General features: G+C 39.2%; 1 long non-coding RNA gene across 2 annotated transcripts in view; it reads right to left on the reverse strand.

Annotated features, from left to right (window-relative positions):
* Window positions 1-1,589, reverse strand: part of LOC111255021 (uncharacterized) — a 9,364-nt gene extending 7,775 nt beyond the window's left edge. For both annotated transcript variants that reach the window (XR_015317543.1, XR_015317542.1), the window contains exon 1: window positions 1,239-1,589. This is a non-coding gene — a long non-coding RNA (uncharacterized LOC111255021). The remainder of the gene's footprint in view (window positions 1-1,238) is intronic.
* Window positions 1,590-21,914: the final 20,325 nt, after the last annotated feature.

Below are 21,914 nucleotides of genomic sequence, written 5' to 3' on the forward strand. Positions count from 1 at the left end.
ATATATGGAATATAAATGACATAAAGGCGAAAACGATGTTAATTTAAGATTAAAAAAAAATTGAGTTAAGTACAATGTTAGGGATAGAGTACGATACGCCGTGCATACAGAACACAGATATTATATGAAAATAACAGTCCTATATGTCTCAAATGCTCAGGCTAGGTGCCGGTATAATCACATGGTTATGTCTATTGCCCAGACGTTGTTAAAGAGAAACTCCGTGTAAGACGACCTTTTCTTCCTAGAAACGCTACTTAAGAGACAGCTTTCAAATGCTTAACTGCCCTTGATGGACATTAGCATGAATGGAGCTCGTTAGCCCATCGAACACTATTACAAGGCGTAATGTATACGTTTACTGCGCTTATCAATCATGGGTAAGCTTCTTACCAAATGCTGACATAAAGCTCTGGGCTAATCGAAAGTATCTGCATTATTAAGACAGGAGGAACTGGTGGTTACACACCTTAAAAACTCTAAAGAGTGACTCGGAATGAGGAAGAAATAGCTGGCGAAGCGTTGCACTTCAGAGCGAAGAAACCCTTTAAACAAGGCGTAATATCAGTAAAAACCTTCTGTAACTGCGAAGCGTTTTTAAAGTACAGAAATCGTGTCGGCATGGTTTACTAAAAACAGGCCACAATTTTTATTTCGAAATATTAAGGCTCTTAAATGGTCCTTATATAACGATTAGGAATGGCACCTTTGAATTCTGATGATATTTATATAGTCTAAATAGATTAAGACGCTTTCCTCATCGAATCGTTGAAATTACCATTCAAAAGTAAGGAAAATGATTTCACATATCGCATCAAACTAATTCAATTTATTTAGTGATTATTTTTACTATGTGGCCAAGCGACTGGTAAACAGCAAAACAAGTGGGAGGCAGTTGAAAAGTTGCCTACTACAACTCCAAATTGATTTCATTACTAGTTAAGTTTTGCGGGTGCAAGTTGACAGCTTGCTGTTTTCCTTTTTTCTTTTTGGGTTTATCCCAAGGTTCTAAAAAAGACAGTTCCAATGACCCTGGATAGAATCAGCGCTCCTTAAAGTTCAACATTACTCGTTCGCAACTTACTGTTCGTGTTTTTTGTCGTTCTAGTAGCGCGTATATTAGGATGATACTCATAAGGCAGAAGTAAAATTTAATTGAAAAAAAAATTCTCAACTTACGTTAACTTCAGTAAAACCTGATATTGACTGCTTGAGTAAAACTGAATTTTTCCATTTACCTTAGAATCGATGACGCCGGCACATTGCTCCAAAGCATTCTTCCCAGAAATGAACGGTTAAGACGATATATATCTATATATATGACTGCACAGTGACGTTTAACCAAAAATTTATTGAGCCCAAGGCCAGCCAGACTGGGGCATATTCTGCTGTGGAAATAACGCATCTATTCATCGCTATGTTACTGCCGTGTTTTGGCTTACTGCCATAGCACATAGTGTCTAACGTATAGCAATATCTCGATATTCTTTGTTCCAAAGAAGCACTCGATACTGTTGAAGCTCCATTTCGTGAAAGGAGTTGAGGCGCCAGGCGAGAGACGAGAAGGAATCGGTGTCTTTCTCCGTATCAACAAGGAGGGCAATGCAACCGGAAGGGCGAACGTGGCCAATAAATGAATAGCAGTATAATATTATCTAGATGCTAAATATCCGAGAGAAGCAAGCCTTAATCGAGAGGATTCCCGAACGTAGCAGCGATAGCAGCAGTGGGAGGTCCACACTCTTGAAAGGACAAGCAGCCGCTATTTTTTTCATCAGATAAACACCAATGATAATAACAACAAAAGCCGGCCTATCGAAGTTAGATGGTTTTGCTAGCATACGAGAAAGTAGCACACATAAATGGAAATGAATGTCGAATCGTTCACCTAACGAACCTATAGGTGAGCCAATTGTGTGTTGATTTTCTAGAACAACATAATCCAATTCAAATATAGGTAAGTATCGACATTTGAATGAATGTGACCAGTACTGATTTGAGAGTGTGAATGTATGCTACGGCAATGAGCTATTATAAATCGTTATTTTTACTTGGACAATTGGCGTAATAGTTATAAAGTTGCATTTTTTAATTAAGGGTCGTTTAGATGTTATACCTGTCGACGAAGACTTGTGATCTAATACCTAGAATCGTATTGCCAACCATGTCTGTCTATGATGAGCAATACAAAGGGCTTTCGGCATTCGAAATTATTGGTCTTTGCATTTCTCCGTGTCCGTTAAGTAGGCATCGACATCTGTTTCGATCAGGAACGAGAGCACAGCGATTAACATCATTTTTTTTTTAAGCGTGTTATTTGTAAACGTCGCGAAAAGTCATTCCTAGCTTGATGACAGGCACAGCACGTGTGGTAATCTATCGGTTAAATTTTGAGGCGAAATTCTACCTAGCGGAGAGTTGATCCTAGCAAACTGCGGTTTTTCAGAGAGCCTTACCTAACCTTTACCTTAAATTATATGGTGAAATAGTAGGTATATCTAGCCAGCGCGATTTCATCGACCAGGAAGAGGGTACATCTTGTAAGCTCAAACAGTTTTCTTGATGTCAATGCGTGACTTATTTGAGCGAATCGACAAGTTAATTAATACTGAAATACTTTTTATACCTTAGTTAGATTAGTCGAACAAAGTTTAGGGTGGAATGAAAATTCGGATAGGAAGAACCTTATGCGATCAATATGTTTAATGAACGTGATAATCATGAATACAATATAAATCAACATAATGTTTCGTTTTTCTATGTCTAAATACCTATTTCTACTAAATTCTACTAAATTCTATGTCTTGAGAAGACAGCGGATGTGAAGGTAAGCAAATGGTTTTATTCTGTTAACTCAATCCCTGAAATGCTGGCATAAATATAGCTTTGTCCCGATATTACTTCATTATGCTTTCAACATTCGCACACTTTGCACGCGTATAAAATCGAGAAATGTTTCTCCCACCGAGTTTTGCCCCTACCACCAGTTTCGCGCTTAGTAAAGTCAATTCTTCTTAGGTGAATCCATATCATGCGATAGCTTCAATTCGGCCCGACTTACGCAGAGCTTATTGAGGACAACTTAAGTTGGCGCAGCATTTCTAACAAATCTTTTCAAGTGGAACGTCTCACCTATAAACGCAGGCTATTTCTACGAGCCTCGTTCGTTCACCCCACCCAGGTCGCATCGATCGCCTACTTTTCTCAAACCGGTTAGATGGATTCCGCATATGGTGCAAACATCGGTAGCCCGCCGCCTCTAAGCTGACCCAAATTGCACAGACGGGAAATGCACGCCCGCTATCTCCGAATTTACGCTGCATTGATTTCGATTATTCAAGTTTTGCTATTCCTTTGAATGGGTGAATGGCTGAAAACAGATTGTTTCGACGGACACTTTTCAGCATAGGCAACATTCCTTTATTCATTTTTATGTCTATGTGTGCTAAGAAAGACACTAACTTGAAAGTAGACAGAATAACACCAACATAGCATTCGGTGCGATAAACATAATGTATATACAGAACTCGAGGCAAGCTCGAAAGATGTAGATCTTGTAGATAGATATTTATTCACTTTTTTGAAATTATGCCACGTGCTTTTTGCTAGTTAATTCGTTCTTGGAGTCCTAGATTTTCTTTACTCATTGAACAGCTCAATTAGTTTTAGCTTAGTAAAACATCGGTAAAACTTCACTGGCTGTGTAAAAATTTCACAGTTATCGCTTAGCTGGTCCACGATATTCGGTGGCATTGGCTTAATAAACATCATATACAAGAAAAATAAAATGTTAGTGTTTTTTATGTGACACTGGAACGAGAGCCTGTCGATTTCGAACAATCGTTAGATAGATAGATGTAATCACTAAACGATGCAATCAATTGTTTAACGCGTTGCTATTTTTTTTTTCGCATGATAGGCGATGGATGCAGGTCCATAATAACATCAAGTTTAGTCATTTGCGTCTCGGCAAGCAAGAACTATACACAGCATCTATATTGCGTTATACGTTTGCTACCAAATAACTGTGATCCATGTAAACATTTGGCGTTCACTGCCTTACTTTTTCCTGACATACAAGTGAAAAGGTCAGAAGTATTAGTTAATAGTAGTTAAAGGTTCCATTTTAAACAGATCCAATCGTCGAGCTCTACATACCGGAACCAATCAAGGTCGTTCACCAGTCCTTGGTCCGGCCTCAATTGTATAGCTGGTCTTTATAAAGTGTTTATGGATAAATAAAGTTCTCTCGGCGCTGCGGGATTTGGTAGCGGCCAATCGTGTACAATTGTCAAGATATTTATATCTATTGGAATGTAGTTTTTCCCCTCTGATACATTTGGTATCAGTAAATCACGGACATGATAAGCTCATTGTTTTCCTGTCGTTTCAGAGTCTTCTTCAATTGACATTCACCTTCGAATAGTCGATTCGAGACGGCTTGAAAGCCACGTTCTCAGAAACATACATTGTTTAATGAGCCATTGAGAGCCATAGAAATGCCCCTTCTACTTGGCAATAACATCAAAACTATTGTAAAAAGAATACCCTCTGCTCTTCCCTATCACATAGCCAAGTCGATACGAAAAAGAAAAAACGATAATTCATTTTTTAAATATACAAATATAGGCGATCCACAACCGATTCTCATTCTCAACTTGCGTACTTCTTAAGGATGACCTCATAATACTTTGAAAAAACGTCATAATCAACCTGACCTTTAGTGAAATTTATTTCAGTATTTCCCGCGTTCCTTTGAATAGACGCATGATAGACCCAAGAGTGGAACTGTCATAAGCAAGCGCAGTTAACGATCTTCAAGGAAGGCTGAGTTTTCCCTGTGAAGTGTTGTAATGAAGGGGTCGTTGATGGCTGGACGACCGTCACAAACGACACCGAACGAGAACCCTTTACTGCGAGTCAGCATTTCTCCGGAAGTGGCCTCTCATTAAGCAAAGAGGTAGGAAAAAGAAATTGCCAGATAGGCACCTATACAGATAGAAAGACAGACTAAACACAAAGAGCGCCTACCCATGAACAATGGTCTTGGTCACAACATTTTATAGCCAGCGTCGTCCACGTTACCCTTAGAGCGTCGTCTATAAGGACACCCGGAATGCCCACTGCTGATTTTAATAGCAGAAAAAAACGAGACCATTCGTGGCACTAAATTACCAATCTCAGTTATTTTGTTAGTACCACAGTGTAGCAAAGTACGTAAAAGCATAAGTTCCATCTGACAGCCTGTAATATCTACACATGTCTAAAATAAACGCTAGTCCGATGGACAAGACGAACGAGCATACGGTTGAAATCCACTTCGCAATGAATAGCAGTATCATAGCGGCTATGTAAGGAACGGAAATTAATCATACGCGAATGCCGTGATTCAGTTTATTAAGAAGAATATGTTTAATCGTCCTGAAATCATACAAGGTGAAACACAACGTAAGGAAGTTGATCCCATCAACGGACGATTAAGAAACATAGTAATCAATCGATAATAACTCTATCTCGACTAAATATTCAGCTGATGATTTTGCTCGAGCTGACCGGGACGACCTCATGTCTGGAAAACAGAATGCCCTTCTCTTTATTTTTAAAGTATCCAGATTACCGGGTCAAAACTAGATAATTCCGGGAAAAAAGATAATTACGTTTACAATTAGATAATACGTGCGTTTGTGTGAACCTTAACATAAGGTTAGGAATGGTCATTCTGAGATAAAAATATCGTTCCAAAGAATGAATAAAAAAAGTTTGCTGCACAGCGAAATCTTCGTAGTTGAATGAAGTAAAGAAATCGAAAATCGAATTGTTGACATATGACCACACTGAAAATAAAATGTCTGAGTGTGTTACAGTTTTCTGTTGGTAGAATTCCGTGGTATCGGCAAAAAAATTGCGGATGGAGTCTACAAGGAAACAAGGCGAAAATACCAGAGTTCAGCGAGTCCAAATACCCTAAAGTCAGCTTATGTAGAAGTAGGCCTTATAAAAAGTTCAAATTAAAACACCTTGTTGAAGTGGCCGCCAAATACCCCATGCGTATATGCATATATTGTATAAGGGCTAACCAGTTGTCGCGGCATGTAAAATATTTCGGCGTGTAGTCTTTCAGTGGTTCCCCCATTTTTCATAGCTACCTTAAGACTACACCGAATCGGGCCTATCGCGATCACAAACGAACGTCAATGACATTGGATCGTGAGTGATAAGGACCCTTGCGACTCTGTCGCCGAGACAAGTTTGCGAGATGGTAGAACTATTAAAAATTGTATATATATACGCGAGTGAATAGATTATTATCGTTGTTACCGGTCCAACTGGGTGTACGTACCAGCGACAGGCTTGTTTTATAACGCTTTTAGATGCGACAAAACACCGCATGTCAGACGAGTAACGAATGTCAAAGTTTCGCGATTTCTTAGGGCCTCATCAGTTCCTTTGCACACAATTCAAAGAGAAAATCTTCAATCATTTTGAACCTAAAAGTTAAAGCTCTACATCTTATGTCTGCGGAAGCTTTGTATCAGGTTTCGATGAAATCTCCAACGAGTCTAAAATAGAAAAAAACTGAAGCGTACTCCCTCCGCTGTCTGCCAAAACGATCTTTAGCTGTCATTCTTTGCACAGCTACTCTCGAAAAACATTTTCGACCTATGGTTTGATAAGTAACGTTTTTTTTTTTATACTGTAAACACATCACCACTATTAGAAAGATAGGTATGCATAGATTTATGGTTTTCGGCGAATTTTCACAGAAAAAAGTATTATGTCTATTATTAAAACTGAACTACAGCCAACTTCGTCGATCTTATTTGGCTTAAACGATGAAAACATCGATATAACGATCTTCTCTTCGCACTGGAATAGTGCAGCTTACCGATGCGCAACTGCAATGTGCCGATACTGTGGCATCCCACGTTAGAGAAGTCCATGTATGAGATAGATTATTCCGAGAGACGAGCAGGAAAATTCTCCTACGGTCCTATGACGGTCATCTAACGCTTACTCGGTCAGTGATGGTCAGAGACCTTCTAAAAAGGTACAAGTAGCTTTTCTCGTGTTAATATCGTGTTAAAATTTAGGTGCAGCAGTTCGACTCCCTAAATCAAATATGAAATAAGCCATATTGAAATGAATCCGACGTTTCCCATTAATTCCTGTAAATTAACTTAGTTTAGGTATAAACACGTCACTCAACTTAAAAACACGCTGTTTAATTGTTGGTGACATACAGCGTCGACATACGTCTGTAAAGGATTTAAATCACGTACCTATTCATAAATGACTATTCATGAATAGGTACGTGATTTACGCATCACGCATTCATTCCTAAAACGAAGCTTTCCCTCCATGCTCCGTCCAATTTCCACGGTTCACTTGCTGATTTTACTTGTTTACGTCAATTAGCCGACGACAGAATCTGTCGGTGAGAGAACCCTGACCCCAGTGCCAGCAAGTTCCAAACGGCATTTTCGTCTGAGAACGTATAAGGGACTACTCTTCTACTATACACTATTTTTCAACCTTCTGTAATCGTACCGTTTACGATTCTCCCAGTTAAGGTAGCATTAAAGCTGCGTTAATTTTTTACTACGGACATATATATACTCACTACGTTCGGTGGTATATAACTTGTCCCAGCATCGCTGAATTTACTAAAACCGTGTATTTTATAGCCGACGCAAACAGCTTGTTATACTTAGGTTACAAAAATTGACCTGGAGAAGCACACGTAGAGATACTTCAAAGTTTATCAGTGGAACTTCACACGACTCTGAGAACTGAACAACGTGGATCCCTCTCTAGAGCCTATTGTAAAAACGTGTTGTAATATTTTGTAGTCCTTGCTGGCTTATATTTGTTCAGCAGGACTGAGTATACGGCTTTGGTAGAAATAAGAATGTTGACTTTCAACAATAAACCTAGCGCGTTCGTCGCAAGCGCTAGGGGCGCCTGTATTACTCCACTTAGGACGTATGCAAAAAAACTACTCATTGAATCTAAAGCATAAAATTTCACGCTTTAAGCATAGCTATATGTGCGACCACGGTTATGCCGACATCGCCGTTCATTGAAAGGCCGTGATAAGAACGTCTTTGTCGATTTATCAATCGAAATTGTAAGAAGATCAGATTCACAGAGACGGATCGCGATAGATTCAGGGGGCAATGGTCCGATATCCTAAAGGAACTTTCTCAGGTTTAATACAACCCCAGGACAACGAACATCGTCACTGAATCCCTCTGATCTGGTCGTGCTATTATGTTGAATGTTGTCGGTGCTCGTAAAGGTGGCTCTGCTTTGCAAATATATTTCTTACATAGCTTACAGATAAATAAAAAATCGGCGTGAGCTCATTTGAAAGGATCGTTTTTCCACAAACTATAACGAAGCATTTATTTTTTAGCTTCATTAAATTTTCCATTTTACAGAAAAATTTATGGATGTTGGATATGATTGAACGCATGGCTCGTGTTCTGACAATGAACATTAACAATAGTATTATTATTCCGTTCGAATGATGATGAGTCATGCGTAAGGGCATTAAAAAATTGAATACTCCCAATTCGTTGCTAATCGGACTGTCGGGCTACTTTAATACCGGACCGCTTTCGAAGATAGTTGTACGAGTTTATACATATAAGACAACTATGCTTCAAAATATGTTATATGGAGGCGTTACATAAGGAAGCTTGTTCGTGCTCATCTACTTCGAGTTCACTCTGCATTACAAAAAAAAAGTAAAGTTAAGGCCTAAGTTAAAGCTCCGAGTGGCACAAAATGCCTCTATCAATGTTTAGTCCTAGACTTTAGATGCGGTCAAAACAAACATATCTTTTAACAAAACAAACGGAAATAAGCCTAAGTTTATACTTAATCAATGTTATAGTAGTCGTATGAATCTATTAATACTGGCAGTTTTTTTTTTTGTAAGTCCAGCAAAAACATCCTCCGGCAGAACGAGCAGCTCTCAAACAATATGCAAATTTTATCATTTACTTTTATATAAGCTGAGATTTTTATGTGACGTCTATTACAGTATGTTATATACACAGTATTACACTCGCAGCGTCTTCAGCATAGTTAATACAATGATAATATGGAAAATACTTATATATTATGGAAATTAACTATCATACCTACTGTCACTATAATTTCAAATCGAATGTTGCCCAAGCAAACGGTGTTGAACAGAATTAAATTTAATGAAACAGTATGCAGCCTGCATAGATATGAGTATTTATCTAGTTTCCAAAATCAGAACCGTAATCAGCATCCATTCCTATGGTACTAAATAGGCGTGTCACGAACATATCCTGTTGTAGAACGATTTCAACTTTTACACCTATATGTGGAATGAATTTGCCCCATAGATGCACCTCTGCAGACGTCCTAGACAGGCGTTTCGTGTGTGCTTCTTCGTTTCAGACGTAAGAATATAAAAGCAAATGCTTGTCATCGCTAAGTTCAGATTCTACAGTTACTGTATTTATATCTTTACAGAACAGATATCAGATCTGATAGAATCTATCTATCGGATCTAGATATGTCACATATTTAGTCCGCATGAATTTCAATCGAGTTTTTGGCACATAGTAACAATCACAATATCATAGTAAATACGTTGACCGAATAGCATTTCCAATCGATTCGAAAGGATCAATGTTACTATATGGACCGAGAAATGCTTCATCGGCTCCAACGGCGTAACTGATGTTCCTTAAACGAGTCGCCACCTTGAATTGCATACGTTTATTTTTTTTGTTTGACGCCGAAGCGCGGGCATAGCAGTCATCAATAGTAGAAGCGTCACCTAGCGGTCATCCTTCGAACATATAAACCGGTCGTAAGAATGCACCGTAAACAAGGATAATTAAGTAGGTACGAAACGTCGCGTGCGACTATTATCATAGCTCTGATCGAGACATAAATAATGTCTCGTTTTCAAAACAGCTACGCTACGGAACACATGTGAATCTATATATTGATAGCAAAATATATTACTGCTTTCTAAATCATAGACGATTCACTAATTATAATTATATGTACTATAGGAATATAATCAATCAATAAATCTCTATTTCTATACAAATTGTATTAAATTATCTACTAGGTTAAATGTTTACTATGATGTGTTTTGAGGCAGAACGCTGGCTATTCAGTGAAAGATATTATTGGGCGTCTCACCAGATTTTACTTCTACGAACAAATTCTGATAGCGAAACTCAGAACCTAAACAACTCGCTGAATGCGTCAGAAACCACACCCAAACTGCTGAGTGTTATCGGATGAACTTGAGAGAAAACCTCACCTGATACGTTTGATTAGGATCTGATTAAATTGCACAAGCGTTCGCTTTGAATATTTTTTATCGTTTAAAGGCCAAATCATCATTGCAGGATTTTCCAAGTATAACATAAAATTGCCTACTGTACATAACTGCGAGTGAATGAGAATTTAGCAGTGAAGTGCCTAAACCTTGTAATCCATTTGGGAAATTGCGATAAAATTAGACCGTTCTCTCAGTAGACATGGCACAGCGCTGTTAGGCGCAGTAGTTCTCAAAGTCATGCATCATATGCTTACTTCTCGTTTCGATTATAGAACATTAAAGCCAAAATCAGCTTGATAGATAACTGCTTTACTTCTTCATTTCTACGCTCTTTTTTCTGCTGCATAGGATGACTAAGAAGATTATGCGTTAACGATGACGTAGGTCCGAAGTCTGTCGACGATGTTTTTTGTCATTACGGGCTGGTCTTGTCGTCTCCAGATATATGAGAAGAAGACCAGGCTGGACTCGCCTGTACTGACCTGTATTGCAGCTCACAACCTGCTTGGCTACCCCAGCCATCCAATATGGTCATGATCCACCGCCCTGCTGATCCTTTTCGGTCGCACATCCATCAGAGATCGCGCTGACAGCCGCCGTTGGCCATTATACGTAGGCTTCCGCAGCTTCTTGCGGGAGAGCTGGATATTGTGCGTGATGGCCGAATTCGTATCTAACTCGATGCTGCTCGTATTGTCCTGAAGGCCCGAATTCCTCTCCGGCTAGCGATACTCACCTTCGTCGTTAGTCAACTTGATCATCTTTTCATGATTATTTAAAGCGACCAACATGAACCGGCCAACAGGCCAGACGACGTGGACACGGGGCATCGAAAAAGAACAGAAGAGAACAAACGGAGGTGGACGTTTTCGGAGGACTACACTTACGAGGAGAATATATGTACTATTAAAGTCTAGGAGCACTAAGGGCTATAGGAAACGAAAAAAAGAAAATTCTGGAAGCTAATGTTTGTAGTATTTAATCTGCGGGACCAATGGCAGCTGTTGCGAACGGAATGTGCAGAAGAGCAAATAACCTCTGTGGAGCATATTTGTATAGTCTATTGCTCGTACAGCACTTCTTTTAAGCAAACAATGCAAGGTAGCATGTATATATATACCTCTTAATTGACATTACTTTTGTAAGTATTTTGTATGGGGACATATGGCATTTGGTCTGTGTTTAATTACGGTAAAGTAAATACTGTGCGAGACTAGCCAGATTAAAGGTCCAGCGGCCAGTTCAAAAATCCTTCGCCTAATAGAGCCAAGTTGAGTGGTACGTAACTTGCGACTTGTATAGGTGAATACTAACAATTGCGAAAATAATAAAGGTCGCAGTTAGAAATGAATCAGAAACTTAGGCAAACGGCTCAGAAAGTCACTGAGCAAGGTTTCAAACTGAAAACCGTGCGGGCCAACCTAATGCATAATAGAATATATGTCCGGCGACTCCATGATACAAATAAAACTGAAGCTATTAATGGAATAAATGAAAGTTAAAAATGTCTAAGTTTTTTTTTTTTCGAAAATGGTTATAGTTTACAGGATAACGCAACTAACGGTATTGTGTAAATATTCTTGATAGGGAGTATAGTCGCGACGATTTAGATCACTGACCTACAGTAAATGACGTATTGACATCTAACCATCTGAATTTATTTAACACAATTGAGCTAGCAGTGGAACGGTAGACGCCTGGCCTATATGCGCAGCTGATTTTTGAGAATTTGTCCCTTGGACCGTGTTCTGATCGTCAAACAGTTGATGCTTGATAAGTTTTGATGCATTATATTTCTTTGAAATATTTACCAATTAATGTATTCTAGGAAAGATGTACGACTACTTCCATTTCAATCAGGAGTTGGTTGTTTTGGTAACGGTTCGTCTTACGATCGTTTTCGCCGATGCACATGCCAACCAAATAAGAACAAAGAGTTTTGGTGTAAATGTACTTTTACTTAACGAAGTAAGTGCAGTCTGTAACTGCCTAAATAGTTCTTCCACTGCGCCAAGCAAGGTAGTAGACGATCTTCGATTGTAATAAAAATAAAGAAAAAATGCAGATATAAGAGCAAAAACCGGTGCTTGTTATATATTTGTATTTCGCTGCTATTTAGCAGTTCTCATCCAACGTCTGAGGCCAACCTAAAACGTCTCACATCATTTTTGATGTATGTATGACATTTTTCGAACACAAGATAGATGTCTTCAGCAGTTTGCAAAAAGACCAAATAAAAATAAATATGTTCTATTGTATTTTTGTAGTACTACACAAGTTTCGTCCCGCACTAAATCGTAATTCTCACAAAGATATTATCGTAATTTTAGTACTGATTCGTGTTATCGGGATATACCAGAGCGGACCAAATTCAGTCTATTGCAATACCTTTTTTAACGTAGTACCTGAGTGATTAAGGAGAGGCTTGGCCGTAAGTCGATTTCTTCAGAGAGAATCTATCGTATGGAATAGATTATTATTATTTATTTTTAAGAAAAATTGAACAAATCACTTAAGTCTCCGAAGTCAGCCAGTATTCCTGTAATAAAGTTTTTACCTTCCATATCTAGCACCTGAAAAATTTTGCTGCAGGTAACGAAAAAAAATGAATGTAATTTTTCTTTGAAGCTTTAAAATATCCTATAAATAAAACAATAATACTTCTTACTATTTTTGCCTTCTTTTTCAACTAAGCCGTTTCAAATAAACATTTCTTAGATGTTTTGAGAGTCGATGGTGATCTCTACAACAGCCTTAGTCCTTTACGGATTTGTCGGGACACGGCAGAACACAGGCTAAAACTTCGCAGGACTTGACATAATATCATTGCTTCTATTTATCTGGTTCTGAATATATAGCTAGGACCGCTGTATCGAATATTACATCTCTGTATAGATTTACGTTTACAGAATCCATATTGTCTCAAATATCTGCAAAAAAAACGACTTTTTATGGCAAGCTGCACAGAGTCATGGTTCGATCGTTTTCGGTGCATCGAAGACTCTAAGTTAATTTTTAACGATATATACGTTGAATGCTATAGTAATCATGGTTCGCTATTCTGCACGCAATGACGTACTTCGTAATTAAATTGGTGATCCTTCGGTAGGTATCTGAGCACCGAACTTGACGCTTGTGGACTCGATGTGATCAATTCCACGTTGAAACGTAGAGCGTACATACAACGCCCCAATCGTATTATTGCTTAGGAAGTTTTCATACGCCTACATTGGAAGAAGTGCACTCAGGTGAAGGTCGGGAAGACTCTCGTATACTGACATTAGGCAAATGGCTTGCAGCAACTAATTTAAAGCTTCAATATTCATATGTATGTGTCAATATACGTCTACTTGTCATATTGACAGGCCTAGATAGGTTTTCTCGTTTGGGGAATAAATATATACGACTTGGCAAACGGCGTCGTTAAATCATCGGCGGTTCATCGCACCATTTACAGCAAAGTGGCCAGTTATGTTATCGTTTTTCTAGCTGTAGGCACGAAGAAAACTAGCGCCTTTTTTTCTACTGAAAAGCTTGATGAAAGATGGGCGGACATTTACGTGAATGGCTTCACTCGCCTTCCCTCAAAGGCTGTTAGATGATCTCTCCGAGCAAGTACACTCGCTAAAAGAAGGAGCTGGCAGAGCAAACGAAAGTATAACGAACTCTCTTTCGCAAGCATTAAAGCTAAGAGTCGTGTGTTCGCCACTTCAAGAAGACACTGAACCGTGGATAAGTATTGAATTATCCTATGTAATGCTAGAGCAGTGTCGAATCTATAGGTAAATTAGTATTCGAAGTCTTTTTGTTTAAGAAATTGAGCGATCTGAATAAGTAACACTTGGACACTTCACCTTTTAATAAGCAAGCTTGCTTTTAACAAATATGAAACTACTTGTCGATTATGATATATATTTGATAGATACTATTAACTTACAATTCGGATTAAAGAGGCGATAAACGAGAATAGGCGCGAAAAATTGTATCGCGGGCTGTTTTAAATGTGTTAGCTTTGGAGACAGACAGAAGCCATTACATGCCGGAAGTGTTCGAGGGCCAATGAAACACATCGCGCTCCAAGGGCACTCTGTTTCAGCATGATGGCACATTACAAGCCAAATTCGTTATATTGAGATCTGGCTTTGAGCAGTAAATGCTTATGGGGAAGACTATCGCATAGAAAATCGATCGATTCCACAGATTTGTGCCAGACAAACAGATGTCGTGGATCGGTTAGTTGGTAGTAAGGGCAAGAAAACATCTAACAGATGTCCTTCAGATGTTGTAACGATTACCTATATATGTATTTGTTGCTGCCTTTTGAGCGATTTCCGGGTTCGGGGCACACTCCAGAGTCAGATAAAGTACGGTGAGATAATTTTTATAAAATTCCTCAGATATTCATATTAAAGCTAAAAAGTAGCGCAATTTATCGTATAACAGATATTTACAACTAATTTCATTCAATATACAATATCTAGTTTTGCACATGTAGTGAAAATTTGAACAAATCTTTTTCGTCAAACTTTGATACACAGATGAGGTTAATTTCAGCCTAATACCCGCCCTTACCCTACATTTTACACAACGGTAACTGGCTTCGAGGCATCAATAACCCTAAAAATGTTACAAGGCTATCGGGCTATTTATATATTTAATAGGTGCTTGAAGCCTTATGGGGGCAAAGTATGACTCGCGTGAGGGGAAGTCGTTGCCCCGCTTACTGGTTATTACTGATTATCAGACTTTCAACGGTAAAGTGAATTTGACCTTCCAAAGCAATTTTCAATAACGGCAAACACGTATCTGTTACCCGTCACCGTTGATGTGGTCATAACAATAGTGCCTTGGTAGCCTTAGTAACAATTCACAGATATTACATGTATTAAATACTAAATCTACAAGGTCAGGGCAATCGAATATTTGAGGTAAAAGAATCTTTGAAGGCATAGAACAATCTATCGCGTACAAATTTAAACTTTAACGCGCGTTTCCCTGTGAAATTTTGTTTTTTCCTGCAACCTCTTTTTGTCATTTGATCTCGCTGTAGTTACCGCGTCGGAGCTAAGGCGGTACAGGTTTGTTTCCGTTTTTTTTTTTACAGAAAAGCAGAACTGCAATTGTCTATGCAACATTCGTGCCAGCAGGCTAAAACAGGTTGGAAATTTGCCAGCGGTTCCACGTTCTGGCTTAACACTCTTCTTGGTTAAGGGCTTCAGTTAAGCGCTCCCAAAGGCAGTACGTACCATTCTTAGATATAGTAAACTGCAAAGATGGGGACGGAGGTCGCGTCTGTGAAGTTATTAGCAGCTTCATACGGTGAGTGTGTTCGTGGCTATTGCCAAGACTTGCTCTTGTCTCTGATCTTCGTACGAAGTTAGCTCGCTCAGACCTGCACCTACGGTTAGCTAAAATAGCTTAGCATGTACTAAGTTCTAAGGAACAGTGACATTTAGATTAGGGTAAATATGAACCTTTTTTGTAACTAATCTAAGATGCCATGTGTAATGCCTATCAGATGCTGAGAAATTTTAAAAGGTCCGATAATTAGAACTGTAAGGGGGTCGAAAAAGCCAAAACTAAAAGTTCGTTTTGGCCTCTTATACACACACATAAATTATCTGTCGTGTCGGACATATCGAATATAGGACGAAGAACGGAACTATTCTATTTACACGAATTTGTACACGTACAATAAACTAAAGTATACGCTTCCAGCTTTTCCCTTGAATCTTCTTTAAGACTTAGTCACCCCAGCAGGATATGCACTATTCTATGCAGTAGACTGTGAGGATTTTCAGCGAAAAGTTGAGACATGTCGACAAGAAGGCCTGCCGCTCATTCCTTCGACATCTTTTCTACTCTTTTCGTTTCTCCACACGCATAAATAGTTGCATGGTCCATTCGGTGTCTTTAGATGGCTGACCAGCCTTCGCCAGTTAGTGAGGAGGCGTCTCGGCGACTACAATGTCCTTATCCGGCGCCGGCCGTTCTCTATACGTTGGCCTATACAGGAGAGGGCATCGCATCACTTCGAACTAGGTCGTGTAATGGATAGTAGTAGCGATGCCAAACCAAACGAATGGGAATACACAGGAGAAGGGCTAATCAATCACGGATTGGACAACAAAGAACGGGTGTTCACACTCACTGAGAGAAAGGACCCTTTCGTATAACTGTCCACTAGCTTGCTTGACCGAGTGGATACTGATATCTTTTGTCTTCCTATTTCAGTCCTGCCAGCAGTTCCAAGCATCAGTCTCACTTGCAAGCTACCCTCAGCAAATATTGGCGCTTCCGTGGCGGTCGTCTGTTAGGAAGTCGATCCTACGCGCCTGTCTTCTTAAGCGGAGCGCATCGTATCAGCTGTTCACTGAACTCGGTTGCTGAAGTGACGATAGCATCGTTATAGGCTCAGCATGTCTCGTTCGGTCTTTTCCCTCCCTTGCTTGACGATCTCTATTCAGCATTTTGAATTGGAGTTAGAGAGTTGTGACGTAACGATATATCGTGTCACTCTTGAGGGAAAGTACGAATTCTAATCAGAGATTAAGTAAAACGAACTTCGTATACTAGCTTGTCTAACTGATGAGACCTGACGGAATTTCAATATGGCGTAGATGGACCAGTCTGCTCATGAGGGAAGTGAATTTACGCGTTAAATAAATCCTATGAATCCTAATGTAAAACTTAGCGATGTTTTTAATAAATAAAATACAAAAAATAGTACCTGAAACATATATTTCTGGATTCAACATATCAAAACGTTTTCATGTAGTCGTTCATTGAACTACGCTTGATCTAAAGTGGCCTCTCTAGATACTCCACGTTTCACTAGTGTTGCAGTTGTGTTATGGTTTTTTAGATGCTAAATATGTATTATTTAATAAAGAAATTTCTATGATTTTGGGTATTTCGTAGCAAACATAAAAACGTAAATCTTCAAGAGTATTTGGCGATTGACCCACACCGTCCCTATAAAAAGTGTTAATCCTTTGTTATTTTGACCCATAAATAAATACCTAAAAGAGATAACGCAAATTAGTTATATTGTCGACGTTTCTGAAAGATATATTTAGTTACTGGATCTTTACTTTGAATAAACTGTTACTACAACCATAAACGCGTTAAAATCTCGTAACTGTACCCGCCTTCTGCGGTCGTGCGGTGAACTCAAGGTCAGTCCGACAATAGCGCGTTATTATAGTCTAATAGTACATCAGACCGGTTATTGGTCGTTACTACAATCGGTCCAACAAGGTTCTCACGCACAAAACAAGTGCGTCTCATAGATATACTTGCAAGCTTGTCCTAGGCAAAGATAGCATTCGTATCTTACTAATATCTAACTAGATCCTACTGGCTAATGTTGCGTGAATGAGTTATATATTGCTGATGGCTTAAAGACCCTCAGTATGCCCGTCGGTATGAATAGAGCGCGGTACGCTATGCGTTCTGCGAGTACTGAAGTTCACCAACTGACGAGCCACGAGAAGCGTCTTGATACGCCTTGAACGGGTGCAGTGAGCAGTCCGGGTAGATAAGATGCTCTGAAGAGAGTGCAAATATACTCAGGTACGGTAGGTCGTGACGTTAGCTACGCTGACAGCGCAGCGGTTCCGGTGTCGACGCCATTTGGCAATGCAGGCATCTAAGCCCTGTATAACTCCCCACCCATTCTACTAGCTGGCTACAAGAACGTCAAAAGATAGGACCTAGTCTTCTTTTAGGAAGACCAGGCAGCGATTCGAATACAAAAGAGGGAAATTGACCGGAAAATTGTTACGTGTCGTGTTCGAGCTAGTGCTATCTCACAGCGCGGACATTGCCAGTTGTACATGAATGACCACGATGACCGGCGAAAACGAGGCCAGGTGCTTCCGGGCAGCCTGATGGTGTTGGGCTTTCTCGTCTGCCGGCAGATTGTCTTCTGATCACTTTAGAAGTTACTTCCGCCCTAATAACAGAAGCCAAGATCATCAGCAGGTAGAGTTGCGTTGAGAAGGCTTTCAATTTCGTTAAGGTTACGTCTGTTCTGGAATGTCTATAAAGCACCACTTTTTGCCTCCCAGATGCAAGAGAAACCTTACTATATGTGGGGTCCACTGCAAACTTTCGTAAACAGTCGCAATATATATATAACGGGCTATAAAGTAACCTACAACGTAAAGACAAAGGACTACTGAGCTTTTCGAGGCTTAAAATCCAAGCAACTAGCGTTTGTTAATAATTATACTTAGCAGATTTGTGTACAGTCATTGTGGAGACAAGCGGTTCCTACTCGCAGTCTTGATTGAAATTAAATAAATGGCTTATCGTCCATCCTAAAACTAACATAATATGTATGAACAAACATATTAGCTTACGTACATCTGAGGCGGAGTGGATTGCCAACTGTGTTGCTGGCAGCCTCAAAAATACATTGCTGAGCCCCTCTTATCGATTCCTTCCATTCGATTTTTTCTATTAAAGGTAATTATAGAATTAACCGTTATAAAATACAGGGTTTTGACTTTGAGTTAGGCCCACGCCAATCTCATTAGCTTATACGATATAGCAGTTCATTGCTAAATGTGAATTCAGGTACCCGTATTGTAAAATTTGTATAACCGATCTTTTCAGTTCTGTACCTTTTCGAACTTTCTCCCTCTCGCAAGCCCGGCCTCTGTCTCGCTTCGTGCTTCTTCGAAATCGCCAGCCACCTTAGGGGTTTCGTATAGGTTCGAGAACAATCCTTCGCCCACAATCCGTAAACGCATTTGTGCTGCACATCATTCAAACGGAAAATTACTTTATGATGCGGTCGCACTTTATTTTTTGTTATTGTTTATTGTTTTACATGAATTATGTGTACTGATGAGACGCCATAACGGAGACACCCAATACAGCATTTTCACTTTTGCTCTTAAAAATGGTTACGGTGCGACAGTTTTCGGATACCGGACGCGAGATGGGATCCGATAATCACACAGGTAGTGCCTAGACGTATACCACTGACCATTCGTGTTTTTATTAGGTTAGGTGAAAGGATTCCTTGTGAAGTTTGCCTTACACGAGTTCCGTGAGTGGCTAATTTTGTGCGCAATTGATGTCTTCTACCAAGATAATGCAGTGTAAGACAATTTTCCCTTCCGGTAGAATCCAGAATTGAAAAGTTAACTGCAAATTCAAGCGTTATTCAAGCGACAGCCGTACGAAACTCTCTATTCGTGTTTGGGAAAGATTTTCACAAAGTAAATGGAATAGTGAAAGGAACTAGGTGGGTATATCGTCGCCTATATCGCATTGCGTGCCAACGCAAAGATTTAAGTTAGCTAAGTTATTGTATGATGTCGCCTAGATAACATTTCCTATAATTTAGCAAATACTGTAACAAGTCTATGTATATTTACTGAAGGCAACACTGAACGTAGCAGGGAAGTTATAATTGATTCCGGTAATTGTTTGACATGTTATTTCATGCTATCGATTTACAAGCTACGCAAGATCGCTAACTTGGTACAAATTAGCCAAAACAGTAAATTGTTTCTTTTTTTTTTGGCCGCTTATTCACAGAAACGAAGGAATCACTGAGTAGCGTAGCTTCTTTTACCAATATTACCAACCAAAATTATCGTTCCATAAAAATATGTAGTTTCGCATAATAAATTTTCTTGATTTCATAATTTCTCAAACTATCCATGTGTTTTATTTGTTACTCTATCAAATAAATTGCAAGTTTGTTACAACTTAAAAAGGACGCGTTAATTGCTCATCCTACCGGTATCCTGAGAACGCATACGTCATACTGAACTCTAAAACGGGAAACCCGCCAAGGTCGGTAACGTACTTAAATTGTTATAGTATTCAATGCCGCCTAATAATGCATTTTTTTCCGTGCAGATATTAATAGCAGAAAGTCAAGTAATTACAGTCAAAGAAACATGTTGTAGGAGAGTCGTAATTATTCCACATGACTTCATCCAGTTCCATTCATCTGGATGTGGTCATTTCACCCTGTATGTCAGGTCAGGACTTGAGTTTGATTTGTACAAAAGAACCAAACTTGTAATTGTATCGGTTGTGCTCGAGAGACTTGGGCAGTTCCAAATACTGACACTCTCTATAATTATATGTATATATATATATATATATATATATATATATATATATAGCTATATAGGAGTAGAATAATGAAGTGCACGGGTCGAAGATTAGGTCATAGGCGAGTTGTAGTCCTTAATTTTATCTAAATATATTGTCGATACTACTCATACAGCTAATTCAATGTGGGTACATAATTAGCACTAAAATTTAGGTCCGTAAATAGATAATAAGGGACGCATCAAAACACTACTGCATTAAAAGGCATGTTATACGATCATGTACGTGTTTTATGGCCCACATATACTTGCTAAGTCGAAAAGGGAAAAAGACCGTTTGCCGACCCAGAAAATGTCAGATCGCCGCAGCTAGACACGATTTCGTTGAACTTGTTTAGATGATTTTGTCGGCATCTAATATGACTGAAATTATATTTGTGACCCCTCAGACTGGCACATGCATTTTTTACACGGACGCCCGCCGGCCGATTATTATAACACGATTGCGTACAACTGGTCTTCCTATGTGTCATTTGCTCCCTGGGCCAATGTTAACAACCACAAGCGATCTTAAGTAAAAAATAACTGAGACGGGGCTCTTGTCAGCCGCTGATCGCTTTCGCCCTCAATAACAGCGATACTCTTTTTTCTCGCATTGGGCTGCCCTGACAATATGGACAGAATGAGCGCCTTTTTCAATCGCAATATGAAACCTAAGCAGTATCCACTTATGGGGACAAAAGGGAACACTGACGGCAGAGACAATTTTGTATTTTAGCAGCCGGACTTTACGTACACGTAAGTAGCCTTGGAAACCATTAGTAAACACTTTCTCAACAAGTACTGGAAACAATATAGAAGGTCCGGTATTATTTAGGCTTTATTGTGTTACACTGATTTTAACTCGTACGTCGAGCTCTACCCGTTGAAAGCCAGATCTACAGTAATTTTTGATAATTGGATATATCGATAAATAAGCTTAGTGAAGATACACTAATAATAATTTCCTTAGCTTATGTAAAATAGCAATTAAAAAATAGCTTGTGGAAAGCAGTTTACGTATAATGCTCACCTATAACAAGGATTTTCAGTACATTATTGTTTAGCATAAGACGATCATTTGCATCCTCAATTCTAATATCGATCACCCAGTCACCGATAACCCGCCACTGTAATAAACCGTATAAAAACGAATCTCTGCGCATGTATTTCTACGACTGCTGTGGAAATTGCAAGAGTAGTAATAGCAGTAATTACTATTTTACGGTAGCAGTCTCTATCGACACTCTGGCTAGGTATAAACGAACGTTGCCATGAAATGACTCGTTGGAGGGAAGTACACAAAAGAGACATATAGTGAGAACTGGACTTGGTAACATGAAAAGTCCCAGTCTGTCCGATTGTTTTCCAAACTTAGTTTCGTCTCAACTGATCCGATCACAGGATCCAATTATTCTGGCAGCATGTACGGCCGCTCCGGCAGCCCTTTC

The sequence above is a fragment of the Varroa destructor genome, unplaced genomic scaffold, assembly GCF_002443255.2.
Source record: "Varroa destructor unplaced genomic scaffold, Vdes_3.0 BEIS01000007.1, whole genome shotgun sequence".
NCBI classification, from domain to species: Eukaryota; Metazoa; Arthropoda; class Arachnida; order Mesostigmata; family Varroidae; genus Varroa; species Varroa destructor.